Genomic DNA, 14,471 nt, shown 5'->3' with positions numbered 1-14,471 from the left:
GTGAGTACACAGTAACAACCACCCCAGACCTTGATTCACATGCGCATGTGTGCGCTCCTCTCTTCTAGTTTGCAGACCCTCCTGGACACTTTGCAAGAAGGCTCTGCCGTTACTGGACCCTCCATCCCCTGCCCCTCCCAGCAGTGTTGGGCCTCCAGGTACCCAGGCCTTGACACAGGGCTGAACTGACACAAATCAAGATGGTATCAGTACCATAGTGATCCCTGATTCTTGTTGGCTTTTTTAGATGATTCTGGTTGGCTTGATGGAGAAGGAATGCTGTCTCCCAGCTCACACCTTTCCCTACAGCTCAGCGCAGCCGTGTGCACTGTGTGCTCTTGTTTGCTTTCTGGTCTTACTATTAATTCAGGATATGTGTTTGCAGACAGTGTCTCACAGAAAGTTTCCTGCTGTTCACCCTTTGAAACCTGGCTAGTGAGTCTCCTTCTCTAGAAAAGTGTCCTCCCATTTTCAACTCCCAATCAGAGAATTAATCTCTGACTTCTTAATGACTGCTTCTAATTTGTATTTGTTCATGTTGAACTTAACACATGGTATTGCAATTTATTTATGCTTGTTCACTATACTTGAATGGTTATTAAGCCTAGATGATTATAAGAGTAACTTGAGTGCTTTAATATATTAAATGCAGTATTTAATATCTTAAATATTAAAAATTATAAATAAAAAAATAAATAAAGAAATAAATTAAAACATTTTTAATTACTGTAAATTTTGGAATCTTTCAAATAGCATAAAAGGTCTGAGAATAATATAACAAACACTAGTGTACCTATCACATAGATTTATCAGATTTTTAATATATGTCATTATATTTCAGGCTTTCCTTTTAAAAGAAAAATATGGATGGGTGTGGTGGCTCATGCATGTAATCCCAGCACTTTGGGAGCTGAGGCAGGTGGATCACTTGAGGCCAGGAGTTCGAGACTAGCCTGGCCAACATGAAACCTCATCTCTACTAAAAATACGCAGAATAATATTAGCCCAGTGTGGTGGGGCACAACTGTAGTCTCTGTAGCTACTTGGGAGGCTGGGGCATGAGAACTGCTTGAACCCAGGAGGCGGAGGTTGCAGTGAGCTGAGATTTTGCCACTCTACTCCAGCTTGGGTGACAGAGTGAGACTCTGTTCCTCACCAAAAAAAGAAAAATGTATTACAGATAGTGTCAAAGAATTTGCCTCATCTCATTACTCTTTCTTGCCCCAGAGGTCATCACTATCCTCAAATTTGCATATATACTTTCTGTCTCTGTTTTTAATCTTTTGCTACTGATTTGCATTTATATCCCTTGCATAGGACTTTAAAGGTGAACATAGGTGCTATCAAATGGCCTATACTTCTGCAGCTGGCTTTTTTCGTTTACCTTTATAGTTTTGAGTTCCATCCCCCTTATAATTTTGTGTTCTATCCACATTGCCACATATAGTTTATTTTAACTGCTGTAGAATATCCTATTGTATGAATGTACTACAGTTTGCTCATTCTTCTCTTAACAAGATTTTTAGATAACCATGACTGGCCACATAGTGAAAATTTTTGTGCGTAATAGCAGGACTTTCTCTGTAATAATACTCTTGAAGTAGAATTGCTGATCAAAGGATTTGCATGTTTTTAACCTGAGTAGATATTGTCAACTTCTCTATAAAATGGTCCCACCCATTTATGCTCTGATTAGTGGTTTATGAGAGCATCTGTTTCTCCACCTTTCTTCCAACATTTGGAATTTAGAGTTTTAAATTTGTTTCTTCAAGGTGCAAGGTGGTGACTTGCTGTGGTTTTAATTTGCCTGCCCCCGATGGCTAGTCAGGGAAACGGTGGGCTATGGCCAGGCCTGCTCCCTCATCCCCTGCTGAGGTGGATATGGATGGGGAACCCCAGGGCCATTCAGACAGTTAAGAGGCAGTTGTTCTACAGTTGCCATGGCATGAATGTCCAGGCCCCAGTTCTGGACCGTAGGGCTGGGTGATAAGGTCTCATTCTGCTGACGATCAGAATGTTTACCATTTGTGTGGATTCTGGTGCTTCTGTGGCTGAGCATATAGAAGGCAGTGAGCCGCAGCCATGTGCTCCTCCTTCCTGGAGGGTCTCTCACTCTGTGACTGCTGGAACCACTCATCCAGGGTATGCTGCTGTGAGAAGATAAGCCAAGCAGTGGGCATCCACTTTCTAGGTTCTGCTTCCAGTGCAGGTGTGGGAGAGTAATGGTTCAGAAGGTGGGCTCTTGAACCAAATGGTCCGAGTTCAAGTACTGGCTGTGTGACGTTAGACCAGTTACAGAGCTGCTCTGCCTCAATGAGTTCTTTACCTGTAAAAGGAGGATAAGGTTAAAACCAGCCTCATCGCGTTCTTGGGGAGAATAGACAAGATCATGAATGCAGGGTACTTAGCCCATGCTGGCTCTTCAGGAGCACTCACCTCATAGTTAGCAATCCATACTGAGACTAGGATTGAGGGCTGGGAGTGTCATTTATCTCAAACCCCCAGTGCCTAGCCCAGTGCTGGCACTGAGTGTGAACTTAGTAAATGCTTGTTGAATGCATGAATGAGTTTCTGTTTAGTGACTTCTCATTTGTGGTTTGGTTTGTATAGCAGGCTATGTAAATCTTTTGAATTTTACTCTAAGAGCAATGAGAATATTAAAATTTTTTTTAAATTTTAAATTTTTGTGAGTACAGAGTAGGTGCATATTTACAGGATACATGAGATGTTTTTTGATACAGGCATGCAATGCGTCATAATCACAACATGGAGAATGGGGTATCCATTCCCTCAAGCATTTTTCCTAATTATACGCTTTTAGTTATTTTAAAATGTACAATGTGGATATTTTAAACCAGGCACACTACTGTGATCCTGTTTGTGGTTTTTTTTTTTTTTTTTTGAGACGGAGTCTCACTCTGTTGCCTGGGCCGGAGTGCAGTGGTACAATCTCAGCTCACTGCAACCTAGGACTCCTGGGTTCAAGTGATTCTCCTGCCTCAGCCTCCCAAGTAGCTGGGGTTACAGGCACTTGCCACTACGCCCAGCTAATATTTTGTATTTTTAGTAGAGATGGGGTTTCACTATGTTGGCTAGGCTGGTCTCAAACTCCTGACCTCGTGATTCACCTGCTTCGGCTTCCCAAAGTTCTGGGATTATAGATGTGAGCCACTGCGCACGGCCGTTTGTCGTCTTAAAACAGAGATAAGTACTGTTGATCCACCTGAAAATGATAATCTGGAAATTTTTGATCACGAACCATAAACTTGAAATTAGGCTTTTGCGACTCCTCATTTTCACGTTGACTTTAAAATTATTCTTTGCATTTTTCTTCCTCCTTGAAATGTTCTTCCCTCTGTCTTCTTGGTTTTTTTGAAATATATTTAATAACCTTTTTCTTTTTTTGTTGATTATAAATCCTTAAATTTTTGGAGTTTGAACTTGAGCTTGTCTCCAAGTACTAGGGGTATTCTCTTTCGCGACCTAGGACATAATGCAGGGTTAGTACTAAGTGAGATTCTGGAAGCAGAGTCTTTAGAATTCCAGGTATATTTTAGTTTTAATGCTAGTTCAAATAGTTCATCTCAGTCTCTTTTTGCCTCTACAGAAAGTATCTTTTTCATCCTAAATTTTGGGTTGAAGAGGGTCTACCCACCTCTGGGGCCATCATCAGGACTAAGTGGCTGATGATCATTTTCCATATGTTGGTTTGCACTGACTTCAAAAGGGTATGAACAGCTTGCGTCTGGGAGGTTCGTTAAGTTTCCTGGGCTCTCTGGGGCACCTCCAGTTTAATGAGTGCGTACAGTAGACTAAAGAGCCTCAAAGATTTTGAAATAGAAATGCCCTTTCTCTAAGTATATTTAGAGGAGGACACACCGACTGTTCCCTTTCCTGTTTAAATACTTTTTATTTATTTGAGAGATGGAAGATGAAAGCAGAATGAAAATAAATTAAAATCTCTGTAGACTTAAGCTGCTTGCATACATAGGACACCATGAAAAGGACATTTAGTGGATTTAGAACCCAACGTGGGTGGGGAACAAAACGGAGGGTAAGAAGACTGGCTTTGCAAAATAAATAACAGTGCCACTTGGAAATGGTGATCTGAGTGAAGATATGGAAATAATGTGGTAAAGACTAAACCAGAAGTAGACATACCAGAAGAAGACATAATCAAAACAACGCAGAGATCAGAAGTACAAAGATGTAGATGTTAATTGGAGAACAAAGTAGAGTTATATGGTGACAGTCAGTCACGCCTGCGGAGGGAGGAAGGCCAAGCCACAAGGACGATGGATTTAAATGCCATTGGATTACATTTTTAATTATGGTCCACTTGCATTGCCTGAGATTTTGGGATGAACATATTTGTGTCTGTGCGTGTATATGAAACCAACCATAGTCTCATAGTTTTTCTGGGTAAACATAGAAATTGACCCTTTTGGTCTTAAAGCTTGAAACTTAGATTTTTTTTTTTTTTTTTTTTTTTTTTTTTTTAATGTGAGTTCCTTCCTCTGGGAATGATCTTTGGGCCTCTTCAAAAAAAGGTATCAAAGAACTGAAACTTGCCAGATCGTCGCATCTGGATGGTTAGATGCCAGACCCCCTCATTCATCATGATTGCTTCCTTGACCCTCCCAGTTCCATGTTTTTTTTTTTTTTTCCTGCATTGTTACATTTCTTCCCTAAAACCTCTAGTTTTAGTCATTCAGGGAGATCCAGTTGAGACTGAGCTCCAGTCTCTTCAGCTTCAGTACCTGATTAAAGCCTTCTTCCTTGGCAATAATCATCATCTCAGTCATTGACTTTCTTTGCGGAAAGCAGCAGGACCTTGACCCAACTTGTGTTGTTGCTGTAACATACATACCCACATATAAACATTGCTGGCCTTTGACCTGGGAAGAAATTCAACACTGGGCAGTAAAGGTCTCCACTATGTATCTGCTTACTGTAAGGTCTGTTCTCGCCGAGGATAAAATGAAGAAACTGAGGCCAGCACGAAAATAATCCAATGCAAGGGAATTTATTCAGGCTCCCGGACGAGGTTCCGCGGTCCGACAGGAGGTGCCGGAGAAGTCGCGCGGACTCCTCTCAGGCACGGGGTTTTATAGGGAGTGGAGGCGTCCGATTGGCTGTGCCCAAGGTGAGTGGGACAAAATGGAGGAGCGTGGGACCCGGATGAAACAAAATGGAGGGGAGTGGGGCCCAGATAGGACAAAATAGTAGGCAGGGAGTGGAGTCTGGATAGGACAAAATGGTATCAGGTAGGTCCTGATGGGGCTTTTTTCCCGGGCTCTGGGGGGTGGGGGAGGAGGTGTGTCTGAGCTCCCAGCAAGGGAAGGAGGCATGCCTGAACTCCCGGCAAGGGGAGGAGGCGTGTCCGAACTCCCCGCGAGGGGAGGGGGCGTGTCCGAACTCCCCGCGAGGGGAGGGGGCGTGTCCGAAATCCCCGCTACGCAGCCAGCCTTACACTTACCATCTATTTTTAGATGACCTGTTTGAGATTATTGTCACTGGCTTTTTAAAACAATTGCTTATTGTTCACTTACTTGTAAATCAATATAGTAGGGATGGTTGGATGTGCAGAGCTTTCTCCTGACCTTAAGTAATTAGGAATTTATGAAGAGAGGGAAAATGTGCACATAGGTCTCCAAGTAAGGTGTTGTATAGTAATGTGGTGAGTGACACAAGAGTGATGTAGACCTAATGTTGCTGGAGTTAGAGGAGGTCCACATTTCTTCCAGCAGTGATGAATAAATAAGGATTGGGAAGGCAGTCCTTGATGTGATGGAATTCCAGGATGGCATGGGCTGGGTCCCAGAGGTTAGAAACTATGCAGTATATTTGGGAAACCATAAATATTACACGTTTGCTGGAGTCTTAAGGAGCAATGAAAGATAAAACTGGAAAGAGGGCATTGTCTACTAGGAACACTCCTACCACTAACCATTGTTCCCATTATTTGGTGCTTAATGTGTCCCAGCCACTGGGGAAAGTGCTTTACTCACTTGATTTTTTTGAATCCCCTCAAGATCCCTGTGAGGTCATGATCATGATTTGATCCAGTAGGAGACAGAGGTTCAGAGACATTGAACAACTTTCTGGGACTTGGGTGAGAGCGAGGCTGTGAATCCTGGGCTTTTCCAGCTCCACAGTCCTGCTTTGGTGGGTGGGGTGGTGATGAGGCCACAGAGACTCCACTGAGGGCTGGGTTTGGGTTTTGGACATAGGTACTGGGAAGCCTTTTCCTCGCTCAGGGCCCTGTTTGGAAAGCCTGGGGTTAGCCTCCACTTTGGAGGCTGTGGTCTGTCTGAGTGTAACCAGGGCCTGGTCTAGGCTATCAGATGCAGGCTAGAGGGAAGAGGTCCCAGATTTGGACACCTTTGAGGGAGTGGTTTCACTTGAATGGTGAGAGTAGAAGCTAGGTTTGTAAATTAGGGTTGAGGCTGGGCTTGTTAGCTAATGCCTGTAATCCTAGAACTTGAGGAGGCTGAGATGTGAGGATCACTTGAGTCCTGGAGTTCAAGACCAGCTTGGGCAGCATGGTGAAACCCTATCTCTACAAAAAAATACAAAAATTAGCTGGGCATAGTGGTACACACCTGTAGTGCCAGCTACTCAGAAGCCTGAGGTAGGAAGACAACTTGAACCCAGGAAGTTGAGGCTGCAGTGAACTCTGATTGTGCCACCACACTTCAGCCTGGGCAACAGTTCAAGACTCTGTCTCAAAAAAAAAAGTGTTGAGAAGAGTTGAGTTGGGGAGGAAGTGGAGGCAGCCAACTGAAACTGATTAGTATAATACCACAATTCCCAGGCTTAGATATTATGGACCAGCAAAATAATGAAAACAAAACAAAACAAAACAAAAAACCCAAAAAGTGTGGGCTCCTGATGTTGAGTCACCTGCTTTTATTTGATCAGATGAGAACAATGAAAACAAAATCACTCTCTAATTATCTCATCATTATTTTATAAAATCATGTTTTAATACAAAAATATCACAGGGGCTCATCAGAATATAGGATGGCCCTTTAACTGGAATATGCATGGTTCTAAGCAGAGTTCACTGCAATTCTGCATTCATTTTCTGCTTTTGTTGCTAACCAGTGAGTCCTTTGTCATGGACCAGGGTGTTCCTGTAACACACATTTGGGAACTGCTGGTAGAGACTGTTCTGTTCAGAGGCTTGACTGGGAGGGAGAAGGCTTCAAGGCTATGGCTGGGGGTCATAGGAGGGTATGGGTAATTTGTTTTCAGGTATGTGGGAATTTAGGATTTCAAGAAGGGTTTTCTAAAGCAGGGAGCCCTCACCATGTGCCGAGGAACTGGGAATGGGTAAAAAATTCTGGAGAGAAGAGGGAAGAAACCAAAACAAGATGGGAGAATAACATTTATTTAGCATCTGCCAGGCATGCATTAGCAGAGAGGTCTTTCTCATTTAATGCTCATAAATAGTCTTTGGGGTCAGAGACGCTATTTTTTTAAAGAATAGTATGATGGTTTACTCAATTAAAAAAATTAGCTTTTTAAAATCAGAGGAAAGGAAGAAAATCAAATGGTAAAAAAACCACTAATCATTAACAGGTTGCATTCATTAAGATGACACAAACAATTTATCAAATACCTTTATGACCAACGTTATTTTATAGCAGATCCTGACCGTTATTAGCTTTTGGATCTCTGAAGCTGGGCCTTGCTGCCAAGGCATGTTACTACTGACCTACTGAATTCTCTTACCCTTTTGTCACATAAAATTTTCTCCAACATAAAATTTTCATTCTTCGTTAGTGAGATATGATGAAGAATACCTGCAATTTGTCTTTGGGCAAAATAAAATGTTTTATTTAAAAATGTAGTATACTTTTCCTTTAAAAATGTGTACATAAAAAGGATTTGGATAAAATATGATGAAATACCAGGAAACAAGGCCAAATTTTGATAAAATCAAGAGAAATTGGTAAGGTCTGGAACATCAAAGCAATCAGAACATGGCCACAAGGGGGTCAGGGCAAGTAGATGGAGAACAGCCATGTCAAGCTTTCCTTGAACCCTCTCTCTCCACCGTTTTTGTTCTGCAAGTTAACAGCCAGCTCAGAGATGTCCAGGTTGTATATTGTCTTACTTTTACCCACCTCATATAACGGTGAAGCCATCTATTTAATAAATACAGTATCAGAAAGGGCATATATATTAGGAGACCCGCTTCCACAAAGGGGCTGGGAATTCTTTTTCTGGAAGAGCATCATATAACCTGGGAAGTACTGTGGAAATCCAGGCACATTTTCTTGTAAACTGTTACTTAAATTCAAAACCAAATTCCATTCCTTTCTGTGTACAGTGAGTCCCTGGGATCCTCGGTGAGGAATCAGCAACACCAACCTCCTAATCCATAATGCCAAGCCAAGGGCTGTTTCCTTTTCTTCCTTCAGTTCAGAGGCTCATGCTGTCAAGAGGTGAAGCTCAAAGACCTTGCATTCTTTCCTTCTACCAGGCGTTTGGGGTTTCTTGATCCCGTGTGGTCCCAGAGACCCCAGGGTCACCATGATGGAAGTCTCCCTGTGGGGACTGGGCCTCCTGAGCTTCTCTTAGTTCCCTTTCCGGTGTGGCTGTCTTGGACTTTTCCAAATTCAGCTGCTGCTAGAGCTCTTCTGCTTTCCCCAGGGAGGGCCAGGGTCAATTTCCGACCAGAGCTGTTGCAAGTTTCTCTTCTGGATCAGGGTGGATTGTGTTCTTGAGCAAACTGGTCTTTTGAGAGCTCCTGAGGAATGTCTGGGAAGTTACTCTCATGGTTATGGTGCCATACAGCAGTGTTGATGGGTAATATCCCTGCCCCGGCAGCCGTTGCAATGATTAATCCCACGGCAAATAGGTCTGCTTTGGGAAGGTACTAATAATCCTCTTGCAAAATCTCATTTGCCAGTAAGCAACTATCTCCTTCCACTTTCAGTTTGCTTATTGATGTCACATGGCCTAGGTCAGCAATTTTATATATCACATGGGCAGAGAGAAACTAATCAGCTTCATTTTCAACTTCCGTGACTCCGGAGGAGTCACTTAGCATCTTGTGACAAAGGAAGGTCTTATTAGGTTTGACGTCCAGGTGCATCATGCTAGAGTTGTGATGTACTTAGGTTCAAGGGAAATCTGTAGAAGGATGTCCTTGAGTTTTGGCTCTTGGAAATGATTAGTGGACTTAGTGTTTTCAGATAGAGCAGCTTGCAAGCTCCTGTCTTTGTAGTATTCATTCTGAATGATCATATGGTCATCTTCTGCTGTAAGGAGTAGCAGTGTACCATGTGGGGTGATGCCCAAGCACTGCATGAGCATATACTTCACATAAAGCCAAATTCTCCTGTGAAATTCTGCAAAAGTTTTCAGAGTGCTTTATTGCATAAACGCTTCTATCCAGGCTTTCAGTGCGCTTGTAGACTGTACCAAATTCATCAACCCCAATTTTTTCCACCTCCAAGCATTCTTTTTTGTATCAGGAAGCCATGTTGGTTTCTCGTAGAACACATGTCTCGGCAGGCAGCCCGTGGCCTTCTTTGCCTTCCTCTGGACCAGCTTCCTCAAGATCTCGAATTTTCCTCTTACCACTGGATTGAAGGAATACTTTTCTATAAGACTCTGGGGTAAAGGGATTTATATTGACCAGAGCCAGTGAGGTCATCTCATCCTTGGGAGGAGCAGTTGCTAGTGTCAAATGCTTCGAGCCTCTGGAAGGAAGCTTTGCTTTGGAGAAATAACCTCTGGCTCATTAGGCTTTTGGGAGTGGAGGGGCCGGCACCATGTGGCAGTTTGTTCCTGTTGTCTAGTTGGCCTGGTGTCTCAGGTCATTTGAGAAGGTGTGACACTGGAGTCCTCAAAATCTGATCTGGATTTTCTTTGTCTTTTTCCTGAGGTGTGTTGGGTTCATGCACGTTACTGAGAGGAGTCCTGAGCAGCGTAAGCATTGCATCTCAATCCTGCACTTCACTCTTCTCTGGGATCTGGCTCTGGGCCTCCCTGCTTCCTTGTGCTCTCTTTCCTTTTTTTTTTTCTTTGAGACAGAGTCTTGCTCTGTTGGCAGGCTGGAGTGCAGTGGTGCGATCTTGGCTCACTGCAACCTCTGCCTCCTGGGTTGTAGTGATTCTCCTGCCTCAGCCTCCTGGGTAGCTGGGACCATAGGCATGCACCACCATGACTGGCTAATTTTTTTGTATTTTAGTAGAGATGGTGTTTCACCATGTTGGCCAGGATGGTGTCGATCTCCTGACCTTGTGATCTACCCACCTCGGCCTCCCAAAATGCTGGGATTACAGGCGTGAGCCACTGCGTCCAGCCCCCTTGTGCTTTCTTTTGCCCTTCATTCTGAGTCTCTTCTTCACAACAGGAAAAGCTTAATTTCTGCTTGGTTCTTTGTTAACATTTCTGTCATCCATCTCAGCCAAAGAGCTTTACAACATAGGCAAGATCTACTGTAAGAGATCACCATGAATCTACAGAAAGAGGAGAAAACTATTTAACCTGGCAGGTTTCACAACTCTAGCTTGCCTTTCCTTCCACCAGCTAACAGCTAGCTGTTTCAGATGGTTAAATTCCTCACGTGAGGCCTTGTCATTTGGTAACTGGCAGATGGGATTCTGTCGTCTACAGATCTGTTTACGAACAGTCCTTTTCTAAGTGCATATGGTATGTGTACCAAGTCCCCGGCTCAGCGTCACGACTTTATACACAGGTCCCAGTCATGGAATCCACATGCCTTAGACTGAGAGGCACTTCTCCCTCAGGACACAGAAGCTCAGAGAGAGGAAAGAAATCCCTAATATTTGAGATGCAGCCGGGATTTGAACCCAGGCCTCTGTCTTCTCAGTTGATGTCCTTCTCACTTCATGTCCACAGAGGGTTCTGTGCTCACGTTGGTGCAAACTCCAGGGGGCTTCCCTGAAAACTCATAGTAGAATCTTTGAACAGCTGCCCAAGAAGAGATTTCAGATTTTCAGCCATTTTCCTCTTTTAATGGAAGATCTGACTGGCTAGTTGGTTAATGGGTCCCAGGTTCTCCCAGGCCACTTAACTTCCTAATTTTCAAGCATTATCCACGGAGAAAATCCACTCTGCAGAAGCTTATGACTTAATGAGCTCAGTCAAAGTCAATCTGAAGTTGTGGGCAGCAGCTTTGATCATTGTGATAGGCGTTTTGGTTTCCACCGAGCAGGGAATGGGAAAAAGCTTTGCCCATGATTTATTAATCACTTCCTTGGCTGAGCTGTCTCGCCTGGCTCTCCTGGGAAGCCCCAGTGTTGAGGTTGCTCAGGATTCAGCCTCAGCACGGCCTTTAGGTGTCCATACAGCCAGTGGTGCCTTGTTTCTGAAAGGCTTTGCTGAGCTGGAATGCTGCCAGATGTTAGAACCAGAGGTGCACACCTTGAGTAAACTCCTCTCTGCTTTCAAGTCACCCTTGAGGGCCCTTATTGGCAGAACCAGCTCCTCCAGGGAGGAAGTGTATGGGGCCCGCGTGTGTGTGTGTGTGTGTGGAGTTTTTTCAGAGACCCACTGATAAAATATTTACATCAGTGACTTGGTACCAAGTCCTGCTTTGTTTGTTTTAAAAGTCTTAACAATACAGCATTAGCCATGAGGATGCTGGCTTGTTAGCTTTTGATTTCTTGCTTGTGGTTTTTGTTTTTTTATTTTCTTTTTTCTTTTTATTTATTTATTTAAAAGCCTACAGCACCTGGTATTCCATGTGGTCTCCCATCCAAGTACTAACCAGGCCTGACCCTGCTTAGCTTCCAGGATCAGATGCGATCAGGCATGTTCAGGGTGGTATGGCCATAGACATGGTTTTTGTTTTTATGAGGAGCAAAGAAGCTAGGCTTGATTTTCTGGGAAAGTAACCCGCCATATATTAGCCACACACTGGAACAGAAAAACTGTTCCAGTGTGCGGTGCCTACTGTGTGCTCGGGTGCTGTCCTTTAGTGCTTTTAGGTCACTATTTCTTTAATCCTCTCACAATTGTCCAGGTAGGTGTCGCAGGTTGAATTGTGTCCCCCGAAAAGATACACTGAAGCCCTAAACCTGGTACTTGTGAATGGAATCCGATTTACAAATCGGGTCTTGACATAGGTCATTTGTTAAGACAAAGTTTATTGGATTGGGGTGGACTCTAATTTCCATGACTGGTGTATTTGTAATAAAGGGGGGCACACGGACCCTCACAGAGGGAAGATGGCCTTGTGAAGACAGAGGCAGCATTGGGACATGTAGGTGCACGGCAAGGAATGCCAGGGATTGCCAGCAACCTCCAGAAACCAGGCAAGGAAGGATTCTGCCCTGAAGTTTTCAGAGGAAGCATGGCCCTGCCAACGCCTTGAACTTCTAGCCTCTAGAATTGTGAAAGAACATATTTTTGTTATTTTAAGCCACTCAGTTTGCAGTGATTAATTACAGCGGCCCTTGGAATTAGTGTAATTAGAATTACCCAGAAGAATATTAACCCCATTTTATAGATGAGTGCATCAAGGCTCAGAGGTGTTAAGCATCTTGCCCCAGATCAGTCAGTTTGTAAGTGGAGACAGACAAGTCAGGTCTTGCATAATGTGGTTACCAAGTCCATGCATTCGTTTTCACTCTGGAGCCAGCAAGGTGGTAACTTTCTAATGCTGGATATCTAGGACACCTTAATGAGCAGTTTAATCTCAGAGGGAGGTCGCCCAGTTGCACTTTAGATCTGCTTCTAATCCTAGATTTGGCCAGGAAATTCCTTGATTGATTCTGGGGGAATCTTTGCTTTTGCAGAGAGGATATAGGCCTGGTATTTTCTGTCCAGGGGATCTAAGTGTGGGGTGGAGTAATGCCATCTCTTCCTGCTGCTCAGCCGGTCCTGTGGGTCATCCAGGACCCATCCCATTCTGCAGAGAGCTTAGACAGCTTGCCCAAAGTCAATCTGTAGTTGGAAGAAGCATGACTGGAAGAGAGATAATGAAAGGGTGCAATTTCCTCCTGATCTCTCTAATTCTGCCTGTATCCTTATCCCCATCTGAACTCCTACCCCTCCCATGCTCCCCCTCCATTTGGGAGGGAGAGAAGGAGGCAGGGGTCATGTTTTAGAAAGGATATTATTTCATGGGCATTGGAACCCCAGTGGAAGATTTTATTGAGGGGAGTGACATGACCTGTCGGACGCTGTGATGGGCTGACTTGCATCCCCAAAACCCATATGTTGAGCCCTAACCCTCAGTACCTTGGAAGGTGACTGTATTTGGAGATAGGGCCTTTAAAGAGATAATTATGTTAAAATGAGGCTGTTAGGATAGGCTCTAGCCCAGTTTGACCTTTGTCCTTATAAGAGGAGGAGTTTTAGAAACAGAAACACCAGGCATGCATGTGTGCAGAGGAAGGGCCACGTGCAGACACAGTGAGAAGGTGGCCATCTGCAAGCCAAGGAGAGTTTTTGAGAAGCCAAATCTGCTGACCCCTTGAACTTGGACTTCCAGCCTCCAGAACTATGCCTGTTGTTCAAGCCCCTCGGTCAGTGGCATTTTGTGATGGCAGTCCTAGGGAACGCATACAGAACCTAAAAGATGAATTGAGCCTTAGGGCGGGGAGTGGATGGGGGAGTGATACTGTGGGTATTCAGAACAGCTGGAAAGTTGCAGAAAAGAGGAAGGTGGAGTGGACCAGGGAGATCCACAGAGGTGGAAGGAAGGTGACAGATTATAGAACTGTGTAGGATCCTTAAGACAGATGATTGGGATGGGGAAGGAGTGGGGGAAATAATCTAGGAAGATCCCAGGATTCTATCTGAATGGATGGTGGCTCCATTCACTGGCTTATGGGAACACTGAAGGAGCTGCTGGTGTTGGGGAGAAGGAATCCCAGTTGTCTGTAAGAAGGTATCCTCTGGCAGCTGGGTTTTGTATCTGGAGCTTAGACAAAAGATCTGGACAAGGATGGAGTTTTGGAAAGCACCAGCATCTAGATGACCACTCAGCTGTGGGTACCAATAAGGAGGCGGTGACGTGAACTTGTTAAGCACAAAACTCTGTGAAACTCCAGCTCTTAAGGGAAGACACCGCCATAGGAGAATAAGAAGGAGTATCACCAGACCACTGTGCTGGGAAACTGAGGGAAAGACTGAGGATGACAGTTCAAGACACAGGCTGGGATAGAGACAAAGATTTAGGAGTTACCAGCATAGAGATGTTGGACGGATTCATCAGTGAGAATCTTAACAAGGGAAGAGCAGAGGACCAGAGAAACCACAATAGCTTAAACTTTTTTTTTAATTGTTTGTTTTCAAATTGGTCATATGTATAATGGTATAAAATTTGAAAGAGAATTTCTCACCCCTGCTGCCTCATGCGCAGTTTACTGGTTACCAGTTCTCCAGCCCAGAGGAAACCAGCCCTCAGATTCTTGTGTGCTCTTTCAGAGGTAGCTGTTTATGTGCAAGAATGTACATATGTAGGTATGTCTGAATAG

At 44.0% G+C, this 14,471-nt stretch overlaps 1 protein-coding gene and 2 pseudogenes across 4 annotated transcripts in view; 1 reads left to right on the top strand and 2 right to left on the bottom strand.

Moving 5' to 3' along the window:
• Window positions 1–14,471, top strand: part of LDLRAD3 (low density lipoprotein receptor class A domain containing 3) — a 282,755-nt gene that overhangs the window by 15,906 nt on the left and 252,378 nt on the right. The gene's annotated exons all lie outside the window — the stretch shown is intronic.
• LOC105717282 (wee1-like protein kinase 2) lies at window positions 7,829–10,424 on the bottom strand (annotated as a pseudogene).
• LOC135270378 (5S ribosomal RNA) lies at window positions 11,708–11,825 on the bottom strand (annotated as a pseudogene).

Source organism: Aotus nancymaae, unplaced genomic scaffold (assembly GCF_030222135.1).
Source record: "Aotus nancymaae isolate 86718 unplaced genomic scaffold, 86718_ANA_hifiasm-v0.15.2.pri h1tg000059l, whole genome shotgun sequence".
Taxonomy (NCBI): domain Eukaryota; kingdom Metazoa; phylum Chordata; class Mammalia; order Primates; family Aotidae; genus Aotus; species Aotus nancymaae.
The sequence above is the reverse complement of the archived record's forward strand: the minus strand, read 5'-3'. Positions and strand labels throughout refer to the sequence as shown.